Here is a 25,324-nt window from a genome sequence, read left to right as displayed (position 1 = left end):
TCCCACGATCCTGCAAAAGTGTGTGTGTGTATGTGTGTCTTCTCTTAGAAAGCCTATCGCGTGCGGATGTCCTCGAGCTTCTTGGACACCTCTGGGGGGGGTCCGGTCCAGCTCCTTGGCCACGCTCTTCTGCTTATGTTGGTCCATAGAGTTGAACTGCTCACATAGGTCCCCCTCAATCACATTCTACAGATAAAACAGAGTCAACGTTTCCATTGTTGTAAAAAATATTTAAAAAAAACACAATGAGGAAATTCTTAAAGGTAAGTGGAATTGCATGTGTATCTTTCCACTGTGCAAATAATAAAAGGTGAAAGTGTGATGGAGAGAGAGGGAGTGCATGTTTGAGGCAAAACTGCATCAGAAAATAACTTCATAATGGTAACACCCATTCCACAAGCCCTATGCCGTTATGTTAACATAAATTCTTTCGAAGGTACAAAGTCATGGCTGAGGGAAAAACACCACAACCACCATTTGGGATAGTCACCCAAAAATGCTTGTTTGCACAATGCAATGCAAGCCTGCAACTTGAGCAAAACTTAAAGAAAATACATGAACCTCTTTTGATTTCGTTACCTAGTAAATGAAAGGCACACACATTTTCCCCACCTGAATGTTGTGGGTGATTGTGCGTGTGACAAAGCATGAAGTTCTGACATACTCCCTTTGAAAGTCATCAGGCCTGTTTGCACGCAGTTAGATTTTATGCAAGGAAGCGACTCACTTTGAAAGCCTTTATGACGACTTTGCATGCGCAGACTTGCAAATGAGTGTAAACAAGGAAAGTAACAGTAGTTACATACTGACATTAAGATCTTAAATTGACTGTTCTTTGCGTCAGTAGATTAACTGTCCCTTTTTGTGAGCTGTTGCCGTACGATGACGGGACGCATTAGAAGCGCCTTGCAGTTAATCTCAATGGAAGGCCACAACTTTGAAAGGCCGAATTATTAATCTGTTCATTTTAACTGAATAGGTTTGTCACAACCATTAAAAACTACCTTTAAGAAAGTTGCATATACATGCACATACATACATACATACATACATACATACATCTCCATACATCTTCAGTATGCATGCCTTTCAGACCATGTTCAAACATGCACATACTCTTCTATATTTAGGCAGTGCCTGCCATCTGATCTGTTCACCCACAGAAGTCATGCAGTTGTCTGTGCATGTGTGTTCAGATGTCATATAGCGTTATGCCTGCTTACCTTCACAGTTGTCTGTGCATGTGTGTTCAGATGTCATATAGCGCCATGACTGCTTACCTTCACAGTTGTCTGTGCATGTGTGCTCAGATGTCAAATAGCGTCATGACTGCTTACCTTCACAGTTGTCTGTGCATGTGTGCTCAGATGTCATATAGGGTTATGACTGCTTACCTTCACATGGAAGTTGTAGGAGTGGAAGCTCTGTGGTCTCTGCCACACAGCGGGGAGAACTCCGAGCGCATGTGCATCTCCAGGTGCTGGAAGAAATCATGGAGACAAACAAATCACGTCACAACCACTTCACCTGAAGTACACAACACATTCTCTCTCTCTTTCTCTCAGTTTTCTTTGCAGCCAGCTGTTGGTTACAGCAGCATTAGAAACAGTGACACTTAGAAACGGATCAAACTGATAAAGAAAGCTGGCTCTATGCTGGAGAGGGGAGACTAGTCTATGGTGGAGACAGCTCTGGTGCCCCCAGAGAGGATGTTGCACAAAGTGCTCAACCCAACAGAACGGAACAATAAAGTAATGGAGAGCACTGCATTCTCTGCACAACCTGATGGTCAGACAGTCTTTATACTGTAATGCCTGCCCTCTGGGCCTCTGAGCGGCAATAAACAATGCACATACACCTAAAGCCATCCTTACACCAGAAGACAAGATTCTTGAAAGATTGTAATCTTTTGAGTAAAGCTTGAACAGGGGGCATTAGTTAAAAGACTGCAATCTTTCAAGAATCTTTCCCAAATCTTGTCAAAGTCTTCTGATGTATGGGTAGCATAAATGACACAAGTGATTAGTGTGAACTACAGCTGGAACACTGCACATTTAATTGGGGATCAATAAAGCGATCGATCCCTGTGGTGGTGGTGGCCCTGCTGTACCTCGTGGGAGGTGAAGGGCACCAGGATGCCGATGCCTCCTGACAGGGTGGTGTAGACCAGCGACTCCGAGCCTCCAGGGATCAGCGTGGTCTTCTGCAGGGACAGCAGTCTCGCCGATGTGGTAGTTCATGATCACTGATCCGCCTGGTGCAACACAGAGGGAGAGTAAGACATCGGGACCAGGAGGGAGGGAGGAAGTGGGGTGATTGGAAGATGGAAATAAGAGACAGAATAATAAATGAGGAATGAAGAGGGTGGGGACATTTTTCAGGCCAGATGTTTGGGCAACATGCTGGTTTCACACAAACACCTCAAAGCCACGGTCATAAGCCACTCTGCCTTTTGCTACACACACAGACAGACATTTTGCTTAGCCTACATAAACTATCTGTAGCAGACAGACCGTCATACTTGCATAAAAAAATCTAAAAACACACTCTAGGGAATTTCCCGAGTGTCTACCTAAACATTTCCACGCAGCTCTCTGGGCAGCCAGCGGCCCTAATGAGGCGAACTGAGGCCAGGCCGCGGCAGGCCAGCCGGCACACATGCCTGGGGGCTGAACCGGGTGACCCGCCTTGGGAATGAGCCAGACAGGAGAGGGGCAGACCGGGGCGGGAGAGTGTGGCTAACCACCTCACCCACCCAGACAAGAGCGGGCACACACAAAACAAAACACACACACACACACACACACACAGAGTATGACCCTGGCGCAGACAGCCACTCGAGGGGGCAGAGGCTCTCTCCCTCGTGGGAACCGGATGAGAAGCTCTGCGGGGTTTGCCTTCTTGGCAGTCTTTGATGCGGCGGTGCTTTCTGCTGCTTGTTGTGTGTTTTGGGTTTGTCTGGAGAGAGCTGAGAAACTGAAGATAAAGAACAACAAAAAGCATAGTTACCTTCTGAGATGCTCCGTTGAGGAGACCTCTATCCCACAAGGCCTTGTTCCCAGTGGGGTCTTCGTCAGCATTATCGCTGGTGTTGGGAGGAAGACAAACCTGCAAAGGTAATGGATAGGCTGATGAGAAGCAATACCATAGCAACAAAATTCAGGTTACAGGTACAGCTGACTAATTATTTAGTAAATGGGTTAGCTAGAATATTTAGAATAGCTAGAATATTTACTGTTTATAATAACCACTTATTCCACTGCTCTTTACAAAATATCCAGAAAGGCCATGCTTTGAATAAACAGCTCATTTTTCCAGAGAAAGAAAAAGATAAAATAGCATGAAACGTAAAGCTTAGCGGCAGGATGCATCTCCACAAACGCCAAACTCGTAGGAGATTTAACTTCTACACAGGCTCCAACTGCAGTAAGACACCAGTGAAAGAGCTCACTGAGTGGTGTGCAGGACACAAGCAGAATTTGGTGACTAATTCACAAAAACACAATAGAGGTCATTCACCCAGCAAACATTACACAGCACCCTTAACTCCATTCTATTTATATGTTACAATAAGAAGACTGAAACAAGTCGTTTGTGCGACACTCCCACCAACTTGCACTTGGGCCATAAAGATACACACACGACAACTAGACAAAGACAGACATGAATGATAAACAAAGACGACACAGAAAAGAGTCCCTGTGGTTTAGAGGGGGCAGATTACATGGCATGCAAACACACACATACACACCCAGCTTACATTGCCCTATTCACAGACACACGCACACACACACACACACAGGCTGCCGATGTAGTCTCACAGTCTCACTTTGATGCACTGTTGCCACATATGTATGTAACAAACCTAAACCCACTTGCAACCATAATGCTTATACCACATCACACACACACACACACACACACACACACACACACACACACACAAACAAGCACTTACGATGCTAATGTTGCCAAACTTGTCGGCGGAAGCCATGGTGTCGTAGTCCAGCAGACAGGCCGTGGTGACCCAACGCGGGTGCGTGTCGTCAGCAAAGATGATCAACTGGTTCTCGTTGCGCTTGTAGAGCACCCAGAACAGGCTCTCCTGAATGTCTGAGATGACCACCCGCTGCCCGATGGTGTAAATGCCCGTCACAAGGTTGGGCACATGCTGCTCACACACACACACAAATAAGAGAGAAAAGGGGGGTGGGGGTCATCTCACTCATGTCCACATGGGCACTTGCCAGGCTATTATCAGGTAAAGGTCATCTCACTCATGTCCACATGGGCACTTGCCAGGCTATTATCAGTACTGATGGACAGTGGGCAGTGCCTTTCAACCGTGCCGTGACTCAGGAGCAGAAGTGCTAAGGCCAGAGCAGGGTAGTGGTAGGAGAGAATAGGATGTGTGCCTATTGGGTGAAGGGTTATGGCAGGCCGGTCTGCAACCACAACCAACAGTTGCTATGGTTGTGTTATGAAACAAGGATGTGTGTGTGTGTTTGGTCACACTGACCGACTGGTGGCTTGAGGGTCTGTGTGGGAGCTGAGGCTGCAACTGCCAAGTGTCAGCAAACGGCACCATCAGATGGATGTACCCCCCACCCCTTTCCCCCCCAACACACACACACACACAACTTGCACTTAGGAAGAGGACAGGATGCTGTTCATATCTTACACTGACATCATCCACCCTTCTTTCCTGTGTGTGTGCGCACACACAGACACACAAACACGTACACACATCATTTACCTTGTTCTCACACTTGCGCAGCAGTTTCTTCTTGCCCAGGTCATAGATCCGCAGCAGCTTCCCGACCCCAGATGGCCAGAGGGACGTCTTCCACAGGCGTCTACGAGAGTACCAAAGCCATGAGGGACTAAAGCAGCACCACAGTCCATGCCAAGCGAGGTGATCATGAACTTGATTTGCTGACCCTACATGACACCACCACCCCCCCCCCCCCCCCCCCCACAGTAAATTCAACTGAGCAGAAACTCAATGAGGTCACATTTCCACAACCACAGACAAACAATGACCAGCGGGGATTGGGGAGTCAACTTTTCACCCACGCCAGAATGACCAGCGGGGATTGGGGAGTCAGCTTTTCACCCACGCCAGAATGACCAGCGGGGATTGGGGAGTCAGCTTTTCACCCACGCCAGAATGACCAGCGGGGATTGGGGAGTCAGCTTTTCACCCACACCAGAATGACCAGCGGGGATTGGGGAGTCAGCTTTTCACCCACACCAGAATGACCAGCGGGGATTGGGGAGTCAGCTTTTCACCCACACCAGAATGACCAGCGGGGATTGGGGAGTCAGTTTCTCACCCACACCAGAATGAGTGAATCTGTTCTCTGCTCACCTTACTCTAGCTTGTCTACGCCCCCCGCCAGGCGATAGATGTAGATGTAGCCACCGGCAACAGATCACAATCATGTCCCTGGCCACGGCCACCATCACATACCAGTCGTCTCCCCCTTTGGAGAAGCGGCAAATGGCCACACTACAGTAGGTCAGAGTCAGAAAGGGGGGGGGGGGGGAATGAATGAAGGAATGAAGAGACACACCTGACACACAATTTGAATTTGCCTCAAGCGTTGCTGAACAAATAGACTACCGTTTCGTACCATGGCCTGCCACTGTAGGTTTTCTTTAACGCTATACTTTCCATAACTATGCTTAAAAAGATACTAATTTTAGGATATGTCATTGTGGACCACTGAAATATATCTGTACATAATTTCACATTCCAGTTGGTTTTGGATAGTCTCAGAGGACAAAGAGCCATTATGCAGGTCTCCATTTTATGACTTATGATTATGAAATACAGATACTTCAATTACAATAACTGGACATGGAGTCATTTTTAAAACAGTTCTTTAAATGTTCTCATCCTCTGGTCTGAATTAGCAACATAAAAGCATTTCTACCATTTCACAGGCCTTAAAACAAGGGACATGGTCTGTGCCTAAAGTTAAATGAAACCTTCTTCAACGCTATTTTTTTTATATAGTGTCATATATTTTCAAATCTTAAAGAGTCAGGCCCACACTTGAATTCAGGCATAGTGCCAAAGAATTTGAAGCTTTGCATGGACATCCCTCCCAATCTTATGCACATGCAAAGTTTACTTCCCCTTTTTGCCACTAAGTGCGAATTTATGGGATGGACTCAAAGTGGGTGGTGTGGGAATGATATTCTGGATTGCAACATCGCAAATATAAACATTGGAAAGGGGCCATAAATCACAACACAAATCAACACAAATGGTTTGAAGTTGTTTAACTGGTTTGTTTTGAGAAGGAGAACGAGAACGGTCCGTGTATCATTCGTTCATTTGATATTCAATTGAGAATCCAAAATGAAAAAATGAAAAAAGGACTTGTTTTTTCATTACTGGTTTATGAATGTGATACAAACCAACAAATAATGCTTTGTTTTTCAGACTTTTGGTTTCATGATCAGATCAAAAGTAGAACGTTTAAAAAAACGGCCTCAGGCCCAAAACTGATTTTGATATTTATTTTTTCCGATTGCTCTGACCCTGAAATTATTTATTGACTTCCATTGCCAGCTGCTGCTTCTGTTTTGCAGTGTTAAATCGGACTAGGCCTACCAGTCCGATTATAACTTTACCACACACAATTTAACCTAAAGATATATATTTAAATGACCACTCGGACAGAACAACATAATCTCTTTTTTCCCCCTCAATCGGCAGTCTAAACGAATAGGTTTTTCTACTATATGCTCGGTTAGAGTAGCCAGAAATGTTCAAGTGGGTGGGCACAGCCAATTTGATTGAACATAGCCTAAGAGAAGCCTAGATGAGATACACCATACAAACATTAATCGGCATGTTATATTAATGACATAGTGGAATTTATTGAACGCATTTGATCACAGCTGACAAATTAGGCAGAAACATTTTAAACTGGAGCAAAACGATGCATGAATGTAGGCCTAGCTTCGGAGCGTCACATGAAACACAATTGAGACAATAGATTGACCATATTGTACAAGTGCAAAGCCTTATCATAGGCATGTTACATTCATGACATGAAAAAAACTTATTGAACAAAAATGGCAAATTACGCAGTCGGCTAAACTTTTTAAACTTGCGCAAAACGGCATGAACCCAACGGTGCGTCGCATAACTTAAAACACAAACTGAAGCAACAGCTTGGACAATCCTACTGCAAAGCCTTTCCTTGCATAGGCATGCAACGTCTATGACATAAAAAGTGGAATATGAACGCATTTCACACCTGACAATTAAACTGAGCTGCCACCTGTTCGCGATTTGACTGATTCTTGAGCTCTCAGAGTAGTGTTAACTTGCGCGTCTTTTTTAGATGGTGAACGTAATTGGACGGGCAAGACTGACAAGTAGACTACTATATGGCTCGATTTGAATTATTTGCTCTGTTTGTGAATGAAGTTGTAGCCCCTAGTATGTGTCCCTAGTTTCCCTGTCATATACTGTCTTTGGTGTAATCTCACCAGAAGGCTTCTGCAGCTGGCTGCCTTCCAATGACGTTGGCGACAAATGATGATCTGAGCTGATAGATCTAACATCTAGGCCTACTTCCCTAACATGGGCTGATACTACATAGCCTAGGCCAGTCATTACTTCTATAATCATGGGGCAACGCTTTGGGCGAACGCGATGTTCAGAAACGAAACAGGCATGAGAAGGGAGATGATTTTCTGTCGATTCAACGAAACCAAGTTTGCCATCGTTGCGCAAGTCGCCCAATTTCTCACTATAGTTGTTAGACAATATTTTCTGTCGCTAGGAATGGCCAAAATTAAATCTAGCAACAAAGTCACTAATTGGCAACACTGAGCACTGACAGGTCTAGACCAAGACTTGGATAGAGTTCCAGGTCACAGAAATCGGAACAAATAAATATCAAAATCAGTTTCGGCCCTGAAGCCATTTTTTAAACGTTATACGTTCGTTTTTGATTCTCAATTGAATATCAAATGAACGAATGATACACGGACCGAGAACATCTTTCGTGGGATCCCTAATTTATTGCAAAGACAAACAGGGAGTTTGGTGAGCAGCATTGTCTAACTTATAATGAAACTAAATTTAACTGCCTTTTTCCAAGTGTACTTTACACTTGCATTTATTTCTCTTAAACTCTGATCTTAAACAAAGACCAACCATGACCAGTAAAGCAAATAATTAGCCCAAGTCCTTAAGAGTGGTCTGTGATTTGTTCCATATTCATTTTCTTCTGTGTCTATAAACAGACACAGTTCAGTAAATAATATAGTATAATATCATATATAACATAATACAATACTAAAAATGAATAGGTGTAACAGTCAATCAGCACCTTAGATTTCAGAACTTCCAATTAAGAAATCAGCATATTACTATTTATCCTCCCTATGGCCAAAGACACCGGTACATGTAACAGGGGTTGTCCGCCGCTCACGGCCCTCGAACCCGCCACCTCAACACTCACCGGCATGGGAGTCGAACGCTCTAACCACTGAGCTAAAAGCCCAGGCTTCTAACTCAGCGGTTAGAAGCGTTCTTAAGGTTAGGGGTGTGATGATTTTACACGGGCAACTAGCACGCTAGCTCAGTTCGCCTCCGTTACATACAGACAGACAGACAGCCTTTACATTTTCTCCCTTTTTTGTCCACTTTTGGGCCAGTACCCTTTCCCTTCTCACCTGAAGGCGGCCTCGTTCTGCTCCAGCTGGACTAGGTCCAGCGTGGTGCCCTGGATGGGGTTGACCAGCCGCACCAGCGAGGCCCACTGGCCCGTGCCAGCTTTGGACGCCCCGAAGATGGCTTCTGGAAGTTTCTCATTGAGGAAGGCGGCGGCCATCTCTGCTGCCAGCTCATGCTCGTCCTCCCCGGCCGCTTCCACCATCTCCTGCAGGGACATGGGGCAAAAGGGGGAAAAGGTCAAGGTGATGTGAGGGTCAGGGTCAAGATTTAATAACAGTCATGATTATAAACTCAAATCTCTCGTTCACATTTCTTCAATCTGTAGTGGTCATTTCACACAAAAGTTAACATGTGCATTGCCACAAACACACACAAACAGAAACCTTTTCCTGGAAGTTTATCTGTCCACAATGAATTAAAAACTCAGAAGTCAGATGAACATTGACAGCTGCCCGTTGACCAGCTCCCAAAGCCAACAATGTGACTCAGCGACTAATGCAGCCTGCCAGAGCACAGGCACAGCTCTACAACAGCCAGCTTCATTTAATAGTGCCATAAAGACATGAAAAAGCAAGATGTTTGTAAAAAGCGTTCACCTGTCAGGGTTCCCACTAAGTCAAATGTTTTTTTTTTTTAAGTATATTTTTGGGCTTTTTTTTATGCCTTTAATCAGATAGGACAGTGGAGAACGACAGGAAGTGAGTGGGAGAGAGAGTCGGGGTGGGATCCGTAAAGGACCACGGGGCGGGAATCGAACCCGGGTCGCCGGTGTACGGTGCAGGTGCCCCAGCTAGTTGCGCCACAGCTGGGGCCCCACTAAGTCAAATGTACATACCTACATACTTCTGCTCAACTTTCATTTTCCTTCACAGGGTGTATGCAGTAATCATAGAGATGAATTTACTACCTTTTTTACTACTTCCTCAATATTTTTTACAATCAACACGACATCAAGCAGCAGCCATTTTTTGGGGGGGGGGGGGGGGGGGGGGTGGACAAGCAGCTGTAACTAAGCATGCTAAACTCGACATCCAAACAGTATTCTAACGTTAACGTTGAATGCAGCAGTTTTGAACAAATTTGTGCAGCATGGTCACGATGCTAAGCGGATTTAATAGCAATTTAGCCCGCCGTCTTCTATGCAATGCTTCTGCGCTGGCAAGCAACAACAATCCTTCAACAATCGTTAATGTTTTGTTAAATGCACATGCAGAGGGGCAGCAGGTTCGTTAGGAGAGAGAGCAGGCGGGGCAAGGAAAGGCTGCGTGCGTAAAAAGCGCAGCTCAATGAAAGGATTTTCGCTCATCCTTAATTTAAATAGTACAACCTAGAACATTAATGTGTGACGGCCGGTTTTGATTTCATTGTTAGGGAAACATATGTTAGGAATCTCTGATCAATGTGATTGGTAAGGCTGGACCAATGATTTCAAAACCTAGTTTTGATGGTTTGCATCTCAACTACCAATGGTTTGGTAGTTGAGATGCCAGTGTTGCAAACGTTTCCTTATCGAAAGTTGCCACTTCGTGAAAGAGTCTGGATATTTCCCTGACAAAAAACCTGAATTCCATCACTTACTATATAATTAATTGTACAATATATCGACCTATTCGAACACAAATATTTGTATTAATTTATCATTTTTGTATTAATTTTATCATTTAAATTTCAAGCTGCTATAACAAAAATTACCTGATATTCCATGACTTTGGCCCAAAAAATGGTAAAATTCCCTGACTAGTCCTTGACGTGATATCCAATGAAGAATTTCGTCTGAAAAACATCTTTTACCGAAAATAGTTTAGGGAGATTAGGGATTAGCCATGTCCGGGAAATAGTCCCAATGACTAAATGAACACTAAGGAACAGAGCATGCTGATCATTGCTTCAGATACGGCTGCTATTCAAGGCTGTCACCACAGAGCAAAGAATGTGTGAATATGCACGGAAGCTGTAGGCTCTTGCGTGAAACTGAAAAAAGATTTGTGAATAGTTTGTGTAAATGTGTGTGTGTGCACGCGTGTGTGTGAGTGAGCATCTGCAACTGGGCAGAATGACCATGGGGAGGATGACTGGGACAAACCTCAGCCATCTGTTGCTTGCGCTGGGCCTTGGTGGCCTCCTTGTAGGCATTGTGGTCGGTCTCGATCAGCACCAAGTTGTTGGTCTCGGGGTGGATGACGAACTTGCGCGGTGTGTACTGCAGGGGGAAAGCCACCTGGTTGAAGACCGCACCCAGCTTCTCCAGGGCCAAAATCCTGCAGAGGGACAGATGCTTTTAGTCAGAGTGCAGGGATGCAGAGGGACAGATGCTTTTAGTCAGAGTGCAGGAATGGAATGTACAGGGTTATCCCGTCCATCACAACGGAAAAAAAGAAGACAGACAGACAGACACAGAGAGAGGAGCTTAGGATGGTGGACCAAACTGATTACCAACTGATTACGAAGGTTGACTTATGAATCTTCAACTCATGCCAGCTTTGGTTCCAGTTATTGCACATTTCTGTGGGCATCTAAACTGTTTCCTTGCAGTTAATTTTATCTATTGAGAGGGAGGTGTTCAAGCATCTGACTGCTATTTAGAGTTCCTCCACTTACAAGATTGACTAAATGAAAGCACAAAACAAACTGGTCTTGGGGGAGTGAAACCCAGTCACAGTCTGAAAGTCACACTGTGACCACTAATCTTCATGATCGTGTTTTCAGTAACTTGCGAGCACTGAGGACACTCTTGTCACCTCTGCTCGCTGGGGAATTCATTTACTGTAAAGAAGCAGGGGAGGCGGGGGTGACTGAATCATCTCGCACGCAGATGTAGGAGGTAAATAACTAAAGATATCATACGGAGGGGTGAACCAATGATTAACCGATTACCAAACGGAATTCCGATCCTCTACCGGAATTCTGACCTCACAGCCGGTTCCTCAATGTCAAACATGAATGCACCCACAAGGAAACTTATGTTTTCCACACAATAAGTGAAGCATGAAAATTGAAGAAGATTCATCACCATGTTCAGTGGTCACAGATCAGTACACATTTCAACACAAACAGCATATTTGAGATTGTTGGCTATGGGTATCTTATAAAATAAATGTTTAACTTGGGAAAATAAAAGGTACTTGCCAGCAACATTTAAGAAACTTTGCCAGCAAAGCTAATGTTTAACTTGTAACAAAAGTGCAGATAAAATGGACACAATTTCAGAAAGAAATATAGACCTGGTTTATTATTAAATTAACTCTTTCATTATTTCTGTTTCACATTCAGACAACAGGTTGAGAGAGTATTTTAAGCTAATTTGTGAAACAAATGCAACAGCTGACATTTCCTACAGCAGCCTCAATGTCGGTGAGTACCCAGTACCCTGTGTGATAGTTAAATATTGATGCAAGAAAATCTTGTCCAGGCATTTTCCTTGGACAAATCTAAATATCAGTTTCACAACTACACATACATGGATGAAAAATGATTGCTGGTTATGGCAGGTGTGGGTTGCTAGTATATATGGGTGAGTATGTGGATGCTCACCCACGGATGCTCATCCGTGAATTAGCAAAAACAGCGGCGCTCGGGGAGCAGTGAGGGGTTAGGTGCCTTGCTCAAGGGCACTTCAGCTGTGCCTACTTCGAACCGGCAACCCTCCGGTTCCAAGTCTGAAGCGCTAACCAGTAGGCCACGGCTGCCCCCAAAGGAATCCAATGGTGCCCTTCTCACCCAGCTAGTCCTGCTTTTCCACGCCGCCCATCTCCACGATGCACAGTGACTCGGGCTGCGTGGGCAGAGCCTGCATACTCAGCGGCTGCAGACAGTCCTGCAGAGCGGGAGGAGCAAGAGACAACACCACTTCAGTACTGGAGAAGTGAATGAGACTAGCCTAACCCCCCCTCCCCCTCACAGAGAGTACATGGCAGAGAGAAAGGAGGTGGAAAGTCTGAGTAATTTATTAGGATCCACATGTTTACAAGAAGGCAAGGCAAGGCCACAGGCTGTGCCTAGAAATGTTCCCAAAAGTCAAAATAAATCTCTGGATTCACCCAGTGATTCTGATCCACTCCAAAATTAAAGAAAATCTTCCTTGGGTAAACCTCAAATGAAATTTAATGACATTTTTTTGTAATCCGGCTCACAGAATAACAAACAGCACATAAAACCTACTTGGTAGAAGTAATAAAATGACCTTGTGTGTCCTTGCAACATCACTAACTAATTGAGGACTATGTCAGGCTAAGTTTTTCCAAGGACATGATTGTCTATTCCTTTTTATCTGGAGAGATTTCAAATTGTTACCACACTGACTGATGTCTTATTCTCACAGGCCTGAGGCAGAAACCATAATTTCCTGTAAACAGGTTTTTGAACAAATGGATGACTGTGACCATGGCGACCGCTGCACGCCCACTGATCGGCCCTAATCTACCAGATGACCCCATGCCAGCCCACTCAATTATTCATGTGGAATTCCAATGGAATTCCCCACAGCGTGTGACTACACAGGGATCATGTAGTTCCCCCTCCATTTCCATCCTCACATTCTGAGGTCCTGACAGAGAGAGAGAGTGCCTGACTCATCACCATGGATTTGTTCTACACAGAGCAAAGCTAGAAGACTGATACTACTACCAGGGTTTCCCGCAGCACTTTGCAGTCAAGGTGGCCGCCTTGGCAAAACAAGCCTGCCGCCTTAACTACGTCGTCAAAAAAAGAAGAAAACGTGTTACTTTGTCCTGTTTTCTTCCTTTCATTCCAAACCGTGACCAACACCAATCTCCCTTCTCCGCAGAACGCATTAAAAAATAAGAAGAAACGTGTCATAAATCGAAAAATAATCAGATTTTATAATCTTTACATATGTGATATGCCTCCGAATCAGAGCTAGTGAGCGGAGCTGAGCGGTGCAAATATCTCGCTCCTCGTTCTCAAGAATCAGTCAAATCGCGAACAGCCACAGCTCCGTTTAATTGTCAGGTGTGATGAAATGCGTTCATATTCCACTTTTTATGTCATAAACGTTGCAGGCCTATGGAAAGGTTTAGTGGTAGGGTTGTCCAATGATTACGTTGTTGCTTCAATTTGTGTTTTAACTTGCGATGCTGGGTTCATCCGTTTGGCGCAAGTTTAAAATATTTAGCCGACTGCGTGATTTGTCATTTTCGTTCTTTTGGCAATTAATCCCGACTGATCCCTTTAGTTAACGTTGCCAAGCTTGTTTGTTGTTGCACTATCAGTGTTGCAGTCTTTTAAAATAAATGTTCTGAGTGAAATATATTGCCGTTGCTCTTAGGTCTTTGGGACCGGGGAGCTAAATTGACCTGATGCGAATTTGACCGGAGAAGCTGCCGAGTACCAAGCCACCTGCAGTGTTGACTTGCGCGTCCAATCGGCCCAGGCCCATCCGTGCCTACGCGTATGCTTTCTAAATTATTTAGCATCCCCAACAAACTTAGGCTATATAACCAATATCTTTGAAATGTAACGGTCTTGGTTTTATTAGTGGGCATGCCTCAGACTCGTGGTGTGAGCGGTGTGGGAGCGGAACAGAGCGGCCACTCCCGGCCTCTAAATTAAAAAGGGCTCCGCGCTCAAATTCCATCCATATTACACAAAACTATAAAATGATCTAAACTTCATTCACTCTCGGTGTATAGATCAGGACAGACTTGCGGAACAGGCTGCAGGTCAACAGTCTGACAGCCTGCATGAAGATAAGCATTAAGGGACTGTACGATATAGCGGGGGGGAGGGCCGGTCGCCAGACGATCGGGTTAAAAATGTTCTGCCTGGCCTCCCCCCGGCCACACCCACGTGAATCAAATAAAACTGGTCGAAAAATGACGTTTACAAGGTTAAAACGGCCAGCAAATGTCATAAGCACACACACACACACACGGGTAAGCTACACATTGCGCGGGTTTGGTCACAAGCGGCCCGCGGTCGTCCGATATTTTAATCAACCCGACCGCAACTCGGACCACGAATATTAATTAGGACAAAATTATACCCGACCCGCGATCCGACCCGCTTATTTACAAAATGTGTGCTTTTGGTTAGCCTATAGCCTGCATGCAGTGTGACAGTAGTCCATTTCTGTAAACAAACTAATTTATTTGCGAAACTTTATGCAGTAGGCATGCAGGACATACTGTTTGCACAGGAGAGAGAATGAGAATAAGAGCGCAAGCACGCACGCCACCACCAAGGATTAGAACACTAGGATAAGATTTGGCCATGGACATGCATCTTTCTTTCGAAAACAGAAATGGTGAGGCAAGGTAGGCAAGAGAGATACATTGCTGGTCAAAACGTTAGCGTAAGAACTGGTTTAAAATTCTGAATGAAGCACAAAGCTTTACTAAAGCACATCCACTGTTTAAAGTCACAAACACAACGAACTAAGGTAACTTTTATGCATGTGCGAACCTATACATACCGGTAGATATGGCTGTGTAGTCTGTGCCATAACATTTATTCCTGCAGGCTGCCTGTTTCGGCGGTCATACTTTTAAATGGCTTCGCAAGAACTAGGCCTACATAGACCATAACTTTAACTGTCATCTTATAGTAGCCTACCATAACTTGTACTACTGTCAACTTTTCCCAATATTTCCCATAGCCTATATCGCTTTTCCTGTCTTTATTATTTTAACTCGTGTCTTCAGCTTCTTTACTGTTGACTTTACTGTATTGATGCTTTACTGTATTGATGCTAGCCTTCTTGTGATATTTTAAGTAGGCCTAGGCCTATTTGTAGAAAATATATATTTAATTAATTTTAACTGACCCGCCCGCAAATGACCCAAATATCATTAAAATATTTTGTTTATGACTCATAACCGCGGGTGACCTGCAAGCTTACGAGGGGGGTTGTGGGAGATTCAGTTAGGGTTGCGACTTTTTGGACTCGCCCACTCTGTCAGAGACGTGAGTCATGTTTTGGCCTACAAACCTTTTAAAATATTGAAAACGGATCATTGATCAGGGAAAAAAAATATCATGGATCAGGAAAAAATAATTTTCCTCGGCCCTCCCCCCAGGCCAAAAAAAAATTCTCCTGGGCCTTCCCCTAAGGCTTAAAAAATTCTCTTAGGCCCCCCCACCCGTAAATATGGTCCAATAAAATATGGTCCAATATTAAAACAGTGCAATTACCAAAGGGCCCTTGAAATTATCTTTTTAAAGCCAAAGAGGCTTGTAACAATGATAGTTGTCAGCTCTGCCAGAAGTAGTGACTGATGACATTTGCATATTTTGTTGTTTTGCACTTTCTTTTGCACTTGTTCTATAGTTTGTAATAGTCTTTGTTAAAATTGCACAAATTACACAAATGTTTTGAAATATTTGTATACTGTTGTATAGTTTGCTTGGTGTTGTTACTTTGTTCTTTGTTAACTGTTATTTTGAGAAGCCCCCCCCCCCCCCCTTTGTTAACTGTTATTTTGGAGAAGCCCCCCCCCCCCCCCCCCGGGACCTACGACCTACCACCTTGACGAACACATTTCCTGCGGGAAACCCTGACTACTACTACCCAGCCCCACCCCCATGCATCCTCTCCCAATCCCCGAGTCCCAGACAGAGAGCCGTTCTGTGCTGCAAAATGACATTCGCACATTCCAGCAGCATTATGTATTATGTTTCCTCCGAACCAGACCAGACCAAAACCAACAGAGGTGTTCAGGAGAAATGTGTGTGACCTCAGTGTCAATAACATCTGTTGAAACTAGCCACCACAATGAGGTACACACACACACACACACACACAGTCTTATGCTAGCCTTACACTATACAACTTTCAAGAAATTTCAGTCAAAGACTGAGTTTTATTAGCCGCATTGTGTATAAACCGCAGGACAGTGTTTTATGCAAGTTAAAAAAACAAAACCATATTAATACCATATTAACTGTCCCCAACCTCACAGCTGAAGAAATTTTGCAAAATCAATGTATAAACCTTGGCTAATAGTTGGGAAATTACGGTACCTGAGTCACATCGCCTTCCGTCATCTAGATTTTTTAAAGTAAGGTGGCAATCCTAGCGATTAAGTCAGCCTGAGACGGTCTTTTTCTAGTCAGTCTTTTAGTCTTGGTTCATGCAAGAAGAAGATGACTGAACAGGCTGATAAGGAAAGCTGGCTCTGTTGTTGGCATTGAGCTGGAGTCACTCACAACAACTGCAGAGAAATGGACCATGAACAGGATGCTGGCGATCATGGACAGTAACCGCACACACTATGACCGATAATGACCGCACTACCCAGCACGTTCATTAAACAGAGGAGCATGTTCAGTGGCAGACTCCCATCACGGTCATGCTTGCAGGTTGAGGAGGTCCTTTGTCCCCAGGGCCAACTTTTCAATGCCACACAAAAGGGGAGGGGAGAAATGGACTAATCAGCCTGTCTCTTTCAGCCCCTAGCATCATATCACTTTGTCTGCTGTCCACCTGACTGTTTTACAGGCTATATTAGCCCTCCTACACTCTGGTATGTGGTCATAAAATACACATCTTATAACTAATTCCCGGTTTTATATTGTTCTTAAAGTATATTATTTTTCTCGTTTGTCAAGCAATTCTAATATGCTTACATTTCTGTCTTTTCATAGTCCTTTTTCAAAGTCCTTTTAGGCAAGTCCCTCCACTCGGTGGCCATATTCCAACGCTTTTTGGACAGTTATCGGGCATCTATTTCGGGTAGAATTGTGCGTGTGCAATGCTTCACAAATCACGACACACCAACCTCGCTCCAGCTGCGAGACCACAACATATGATTGGCACGATGTATTCACAACTTTTGGCGGCGGAATATGTGTAGATGACTGCCATGTTTGCGTTACGAACTAACCCCATACATTTCTATGGGAGATTGAGTGCTGTGTCTCCTCATTTGAAAGTGTCTGGTCATAGTTAATATTCAATAATAAGCAAAGTTATTGCACTGTTCACTTTTGCACTACCACCATTGCACACACTCAACCACTGCACCTTAACATGGTCAATGCATCACATGCTCAGTCCATACCAGACCTTTGTAATCAATTCACATGCTACTTTAAATGTATACATTTCTGTGAGTGATTTTTATGTGTGTGAGATCTACGTGTGTTTGTTGTGTATAAGCTATAATGCTACACCAGGCACGTAACTGAAGTGTTCTGTTCGCGACGTGTAAAATCAGAGAATGCCTAATAGGAAGGGCTCTGGTAAAATCCATTAGAGGAATGGTCTATTTTCCCACGCCAGGTGTAGCTACTTCCATTGATTAGGCCTATTGGAAGCTAATTGTTGCAGTACATAACGCAAACGGAATGCTTCAGTTACGTGCCTGGTGTAGCTACACTCATAAGAAACTGACCACACCACCCAGAGATTTAGCTTGTTGAACCTATAATCTTCTAACCTAAGCGTTAAACCACAAATAATAATATTAGCAACAATATTTTATGCTCAACTAAGTACGGGTATTGTTCTAGTCTAAACAGGGAAAATCAAAAACACAATACCCCTGCACTATTAGGCTAAGTTGCTATCACTAGAGCTCAGGTATTTACACTTCAGTCTAATTTATGTCTTCTTGCCATTATTACATTGACATACAATGATGTTTTGTTTGATTACTTGCTGTTTACTTAGTGTTTTGTATGTCTTCCAGAGCACATCCTCATGTCAGGCTACACAGCTTTCTAGCCTACATTACTGTAGGTCATCACGTTAGAAGCATAGGTTTGTGATCTAACTTTTATTGTTGTGCTAGTTAGTTTCTAGAAGTCTTTTTCCTAGTAGGCTAATACAGGTTCTTATGTGCTCGTCAATGTTTTGGAAAGTCAATTCATGGGTTTCTTCAGGTCACTTTCCACAGGTGTATAAAATCAAGCACCTCGATTATGAATGCAGACTGCATGGTGCTTGATTAATACACCTGTGTAAATGGACCTGATGAAACCCATGAATTGCATAACAGATAGAATTGATATTACCGAATGTCTTCTTGTGGGTGTGCTACTTAGTACATCATACACCTTACCACAGTCACTAAAATATTTTTGTTTCCATTGTGCCAGTGCAGTTTTGTGAGATAGTGAATGTCCTGTGTACTATTAGTATCTTGTAACTTGACAGTAATACACATTTATTTACTTTAGGTATCCAAACAGAATACTTCATGAAAAGTATGAGTATTGATACAAGCACTTCGGATACACCATGGGCATGGGGGCCTGCTACCTCTACTGCCATCAAGCCTGTTCATCCAAGGCCAGCTAGAAGACCTCGGGTTGATCAAGAGGAGGAGGAGGATGAAAGCGACATCTCCACAATAACACCTGATGGCTCCACCTATGGCCCAGCGCAATCAAAGAGCAATGTAATAAAATCATCACAGCCAACGAATGTGTTTTGTGTGTTGTCCCTTCGGATCCCCAGGACAATACAAGCCGAAACAACAACTCAGACCTTTTTCCCTAAATAATCCCAGCACTATTTTACAAAGGATCTGTAGGCCAGTTGTCTGCATCATCTGGCAAAAATTGCCAGAATGTGCACAGAATTAACTGACATTGTTAATTCTGTGCATAGTTTGGATGTTCTTGTTTTGTGTTTGCATTATTTTAATAGACTGCAATATTACTATTTGTCAGTGTTTCATGGACCACCTAGCAAAAAAAAAAAAAAAAAAACAGTAGACCTATTTCAACAGTATATCACACAATAGGCCTTCTTACTGAACCACCTTGCTTATGGTGTCAGAGGATTCGTATGATTTAAACTGGCATAGGTTACATCAGTGTTGCAGAACTGTTTGGATTTACATACAAGTTGGTTCAATATTGCAAACAACTCATCTATTATATTTTACCACATCTACTTGTGGAACACTTGAGAGAGCTTGCAGTCCACACTTTGAGTACCACTGCTGTATGTAAATATAATAAAGTTGTTTATAGACAATTGACCTGTTTTGTATATTTGTGTTAGGAGTTTTATCAGTTTTTGTCCCTTTTAAGCTAAAGGTTTATCTTACCTTTCATATCTTCTGTCTCACAGAGGGCCATAGTCGTCATAGTCGAATGTTTAGTGCATTTTGAAGGGAGTACATTATGCTAAGGCAGACTGGTTCTAATCCTGGGTACAGGGTCATACAGACAACAGGGGTACTGGTGTTGCACATTTTTCTAACCACATGAGCAATCCCCTTACGAAAAAGTAGTATAGGAATCTTATAGTATTTGGGACAAAATATTATAGTAATCTTATAGGAATAATTGGGACATACTGTAGAAGTACTACTAATAACTCTATAATATCCTGTAACCGCTATAGTTTTTCTATAGTAGACTTATAGTACCTATAGTATGTCCAAATACTATAGTATTCCTATAAGATTACTGTAATATTTAGTCCCAAAATACTATAAGATTCCTATAGTAGGCTACTTTTTCTGTCATACGTGACAGAAAACAACTTGAGTAGGCTAACCTCTGCCAATGTCAGGCTATCGAAGCCATAGTTCTCATTCCCGGAGAAGTCTTGCAGCACACATTCTCTGCTTCTGTAGGCATTCTGGTACAATTCCAGCAAAATATAGCTAGGTAGGCGTGTTTGCATTTAGATCTATCTATATATTGGGCTATGACCAAGTGGTCTTTCAATGATAGTTATGGTTTGAATTCCATGATACTATCTAGCTATTCCGATAGCATTAGCAGGCTAGGTCAGTGGCTGAACTGCATTTAGGGTGCTTACCTGTGTTGTGAAGTAAAATATCTACTAGGAAGATTGCAAAGACTTTTGACTGTGTAAAGAAATAGGTCTTTATTTTAAAACGTTTCCAACTGTTTATTACTTGAAAGCAAGATGATGATTGTCACAAACGTTTACCTCTTTTAGGAGAAATTTTAAGCTGACAGGCAATTGTTACCATTCTATTAAACCAACGTTCACCGACAAACGATCAGGAAGCGGTTCTTCTTCCTACTCGAATACTAGGATCAAACACATGAAGTTGTATCTCCGAAGACATTTTGTGCAACAGTTTTGACTCGAGTTTTAGCCAGGTTTTAGCACTGTAAAGTTGAATATGGAGCATAGCACAGGCAGAATCGGATGAGGACGCACTGGAGGAAGCGTCACAGTACTGTTAGCCAATCAGAGGTGAATTCATTAGCATGTCATTAATATTCATGACTAGAGGCGAAATCCAGTCGTTCCTCCCCGCCCACCTTCCCCACCAAACTAGAACAGCATGAAATAGACGCAGGACAGCATTTTTTTCACCAAAACCGGCTCACAGGGCATTCATCAATACTACAGACCACTGCAAAATTAATGAAAAAACGATGAGATGAGACCTTTAAAATCAATCTAGTTGCAGTCTTGTAAATAGTGACCCTGCAAGATTCTTAGTCGGTCCAAAATCATAATCTGTGACTAGTATGAGACTATAAAATCTCTGACTTGTTTTTAGATGTGCGAGGGTGTGAGACTTTAGTCTTTGAAAAGATTTTTGAAAGTCTTCTGATGTACAGTATCGGTAGCGTGAGCCGTACCGAGGGGTCCAGGGAAATGATGCGGACAGTGTTGTCCACCAGCCCGACGGCTAAGAAGCGGGAGCTCCTTGGGGAACGTTGGCCAGGCTCATGCACACCACGTCCGCGGATATCTCCTTCCTCTCCGTGTACTCGTTCAGCTGGCCTATGGACAGAATGGGGTGGGGTGGGGCAAAATATCAGATTACATGCAGGTTACATCTCTTCTACACACAGTAATGATGTGTACCATCGGTCCATTAAAACGGGAATGTCCATTTACAATCAATTTTTCTGTCTTTTCCAAAATTTAATTACAACTCTTCAGATACGGAACCGGAGTACATCAACCTAAATTATGTTCAAAAGGAAGGGTGGGGGGGGGTGAAGAAAACATCCTGCTCTCATTTTCCCAAACTGCTTCTCATTTTCCCAAACTGCTTCGCACTTTCCCAAACGAAAAAACCACCAATTGTAATCACACACCTTCCAAATCAGTCTAAAACAATGCTGGGCTGGACTGGACAAATTGACGGACAAAATGCTCTTTTGTTTCTACGCTTCCTTTTGGGATGTGAACAAGGACGTTACCTAATTGGACTAGAAAGGGACACATCATCTGTTGTTACTGCTAATGTGTGAAGTCAAATCCCAAGGGTAAGTTTCACTCATTGGGCTCCCTGTAGCTGGGCAGTGTTTCAATGCTCTATCCAAATGAAATCAGTGAGTAGTGAGTGGGCCTGGGACTCAGAAGACATGACGATTTACCACCAGAAATCACTGCCAGCTGTCTACAGAGGCTCACTATAAACACTTTCAACCAAACAGAGGCAGAACACACACACGCAGACAGAGACATACAGGAGAGCACTTACAGGGTCCATTTCGAAGTACACTAGTTCCCCTCCGGTGAGGGCGATGACCACCTGCCTCTGGTTGACAGCGCAGCGCATAATGGTCTTCTTTCCCGGGGTCTTCCACTCGTTGACACGCTTGTCTGCGCGGATATGACGGATGCCATCAGGGTCCACCTGTAGGGTGTGACAATTAAGACGGTTAACATCAAACGGTGAATAAGCCTACATGACAAGATGTAGCAAGCTCAGTTGGTCACGTTACGTTGGGGGCAGCCGTGGCCTACTGGTTAGCGCTTCGGACTTGTAGCTGGAGGGTTGCCGGTTCGAACCCCGACCAGTAGGCTGGCACGGCTGAAGTGCCCTTGAGCAAGGCACCTAACCCCTCACTGCTCCCCGAGTGCCACTGTTGCAGGCAGCTCACTGCGCCGGGATTAGTGTGTGCTTCACTAATTCACGGATTGGGATAAATGCAAAATGAGACCAAATTTCCCTCACGGGATCAAAAGAGTAGTATATATACCTTCTAATCTGTGGTTTGCTGGGGAGGCAGAAGAGGGATGCCATATGACTGACTGGCCAGGATAACTGGCTCTGTGGCTGCCACTGACTGACTGAGCTGAATTCACCTACATCAGGCCATCCTTAAAAATATTTTTGTTTGCAGTAACAGCCAAAAACAATTAAAAATGGGTCGGTAGGTAGGTCAATATTTTTTTTTTCAAGATTCAAAGTAAAAAAAAAAAGTTCAATTTTGGTCATGGTGATTACGTAGGAATGAATTTACACAAATGTGCATATTGTGACGTAACTGACTGGGTCTTCAACCCGTGCCTTCAGGCGCACCATTGCAAACCTCATTCTGATGCAGGTTATATAGACCAGCCTTTCTCAAACTTCTTTGACCTGAGGCCCGGTCATGGCAGACTTTTGGGTCATAGGGCTCATCTACATGTACGCAGAAAGAAGGCTACAATAGCTCTTGGCCACGTTATATTGAAATTTGACTATACAATACTCAATGCTATACAGTGTATTTTACAGTCTCTGCTCTGTTTCTAAGGAAGTTCCAAAAAACAACGTCGTTCTATTAAGTTTCATTAAATAAATAAATAGCCTTCCAACAGGTTGAAGCGGAGCTTTGATACCAACGTTATCGATTAGTTTCAGTTTCTCTCGCGCAGACGCACATTGAATGAATGCTCATACCACCACTTAATTGTAGGGCTCCATGTTTAATGACATCGATAGCAGAAACGTTTGTTTTCTTTTTTCGTCGAGGCCATAGTGTGACATGCGTAAAACCAATGGTGTAGAGATGACGCCACAGGTGTTTTTTTTTTTTTTAAGTGAGCCACGTTTGCATGTAGGCAATTTATATTCACAATACTTGGGCCTACTAAAATAAATATTATTTCATTGCATTTGTATTGGTTGTTTAGAGTAAAAAAAACAATCGGTCGGTATTAACGCAAGTTTACAACCGGCAAGTCGGTCGGACTAAAAGGGGAAAAAAATAAATATTTGGGTCGGTTCTAAATTGACAGGGTCGGTCGGGTTACGGCAAACGAAAATATTTTTAAGGATGGCCTCAGTGGCGGAGAGGGACCCTTAACAAGCTGCTGTTCGTCATGGACAATGACCAGTCACACAATACAGTTCACCGGACAGGGGAGTGATGTTTAGTGGAAGGCTGTTGTCACTGTCCTGCTCTACAAAACAGTGTGGGATAAATTTTATATGTCTCTCATTGAATGTTTAGTATACCTTACATACATGTAGTGAAATCTAATTGTCATCTCCTTACTCTGACCCTTGTGTTTTCGGAAACTCCTATGTTAGAATGTTTAGTTAAATTAACCCTTGTGTCAGCAAATTGTGGGTAACCCTCAGGATGGGGGGTCATAAACATTTCTTATCTCTGTTAAAATACCAGATGGGTAAGTGATTAATGGAGGGTGACAACTTGTGATTTTCCATGGGTGTGGGGTAAGGTATAAGAGTTGGCTTCACCCACAGATGTGGGGGCTTGTTACTTTGACATTTCATGTGGGTAACATGCTCCCGGCGTCGTGAATAAAGCTGCAGTCTCACACCAGTTGTCTTGGATTAATTTTGAGCACAACAGACTGAGGAAGTCTTTTGTCCCATGGGCAATATAGCTCTTGAACTCGTCAGACATGGTGAGGGGAACTGATATTTCTAACTACCATAGGGACACAGAGGAGACATCCATCTACAAAGCCAAATGACTCATCTCGTAACATTAAGGAAAGGAAAACTTTCACAGATATGCCTTGTAATTCCGATCGGCTTCAATAATGGTGAGGTCAATATCACAAATACAGCCGGAGGGTAGGAGACATTTAATAATCAAACTAGTCACTGTATGTATTCTAGTGCACAGACTACTGGTTGACTTTCAAGGTGTCAAAACTCTGGTTAGTCTCAAAATTTCCACTGCTCTGAACTCTGACGTGAGGGGGTTGAAGTGTTAACCAACAGCAGCATCGGAGGATTCTGCTGTGGTAGCAAACCCATGAGGTGGCGTGGGACTGGAACTACTGTGCAAGAACATGTATTGCTGGCAACTACGGAGACCACTTGTTTACAGTTACCCTGGAGACAGGCTCTCACCTGCACCAGGGCATCTTCACGCCGCAGCGAACAGGAGAGGGTAGGCGTGGTGCCCAGGAAGCCGGAGTCCGTCACTTCCTCTACAGTCTCTCCGATGGACAGCACCAGGGTGGCGCTGATGAAAGACACAATGATGTAGGCGTCAAATTTATCTGTGGTGGAGGGTTGGTGGGGGGTTACAAAACAAACAAGAGTGAGAAAATTCTCAAGAAACAAGAACGCACCAGGGGTTTTCAAATTTACCACTCAACACACACGCTGAGAGGTGTGAAGTTTCAGTTGCTAAAGATGACTATGCATGACGAGCACAAAAAGCATTCATGTTCATTTAACAATACGGTCAAAACATAAATATAAAAGGAATTCACACAAACATTTGGAGGAGCATAAATGTGATCAAGACAAATATAGAATAAATTAATTAATTCAACTAATCAAGATCAGAAAAGGGACAGAAACACTAAATGGGAGTAACCTGAAAATTACATTTATTAAAAGCAAGCCACTGAAGCTGCAGAAGTCTCTAACCACTACCAATCTAATTATTATAAATATCAACATGCAGATGACCGCAACTAAAGGTCATGGCAGGACACATGACGTTCGT

General features: G+C 43.5%; 1 pseudogene; it reads right to left on the bottom strand.

The window, feature by feature from the left end:
• Positions 1-44: 44 nt before the first annotated feature.
• LOC121724088 overlaps positions 45-25,324 on the bottom strand; it is a 50,238-nt pseudogene continuing 24,958 nt past the window's right edge.

This window comes from Alosa sapidissima, chromosome 11 (assembly GCF_018492685.1).
Source record: "Alosa sapidissima isolate fAloSap1 chromosome 11, fAloSap1.pri, whole genome shotgun sequence".
NCBI lineage: Eukaryota > Metazoa > Chordata > Actinopteri > Clupeiformes > Clupeidae > Alosa > Alosa sapidissima.
Note: the sequence above shows the minus strand (reverse complement) of the source record. Positions and strands in the feature narration are given on the sequence as shown.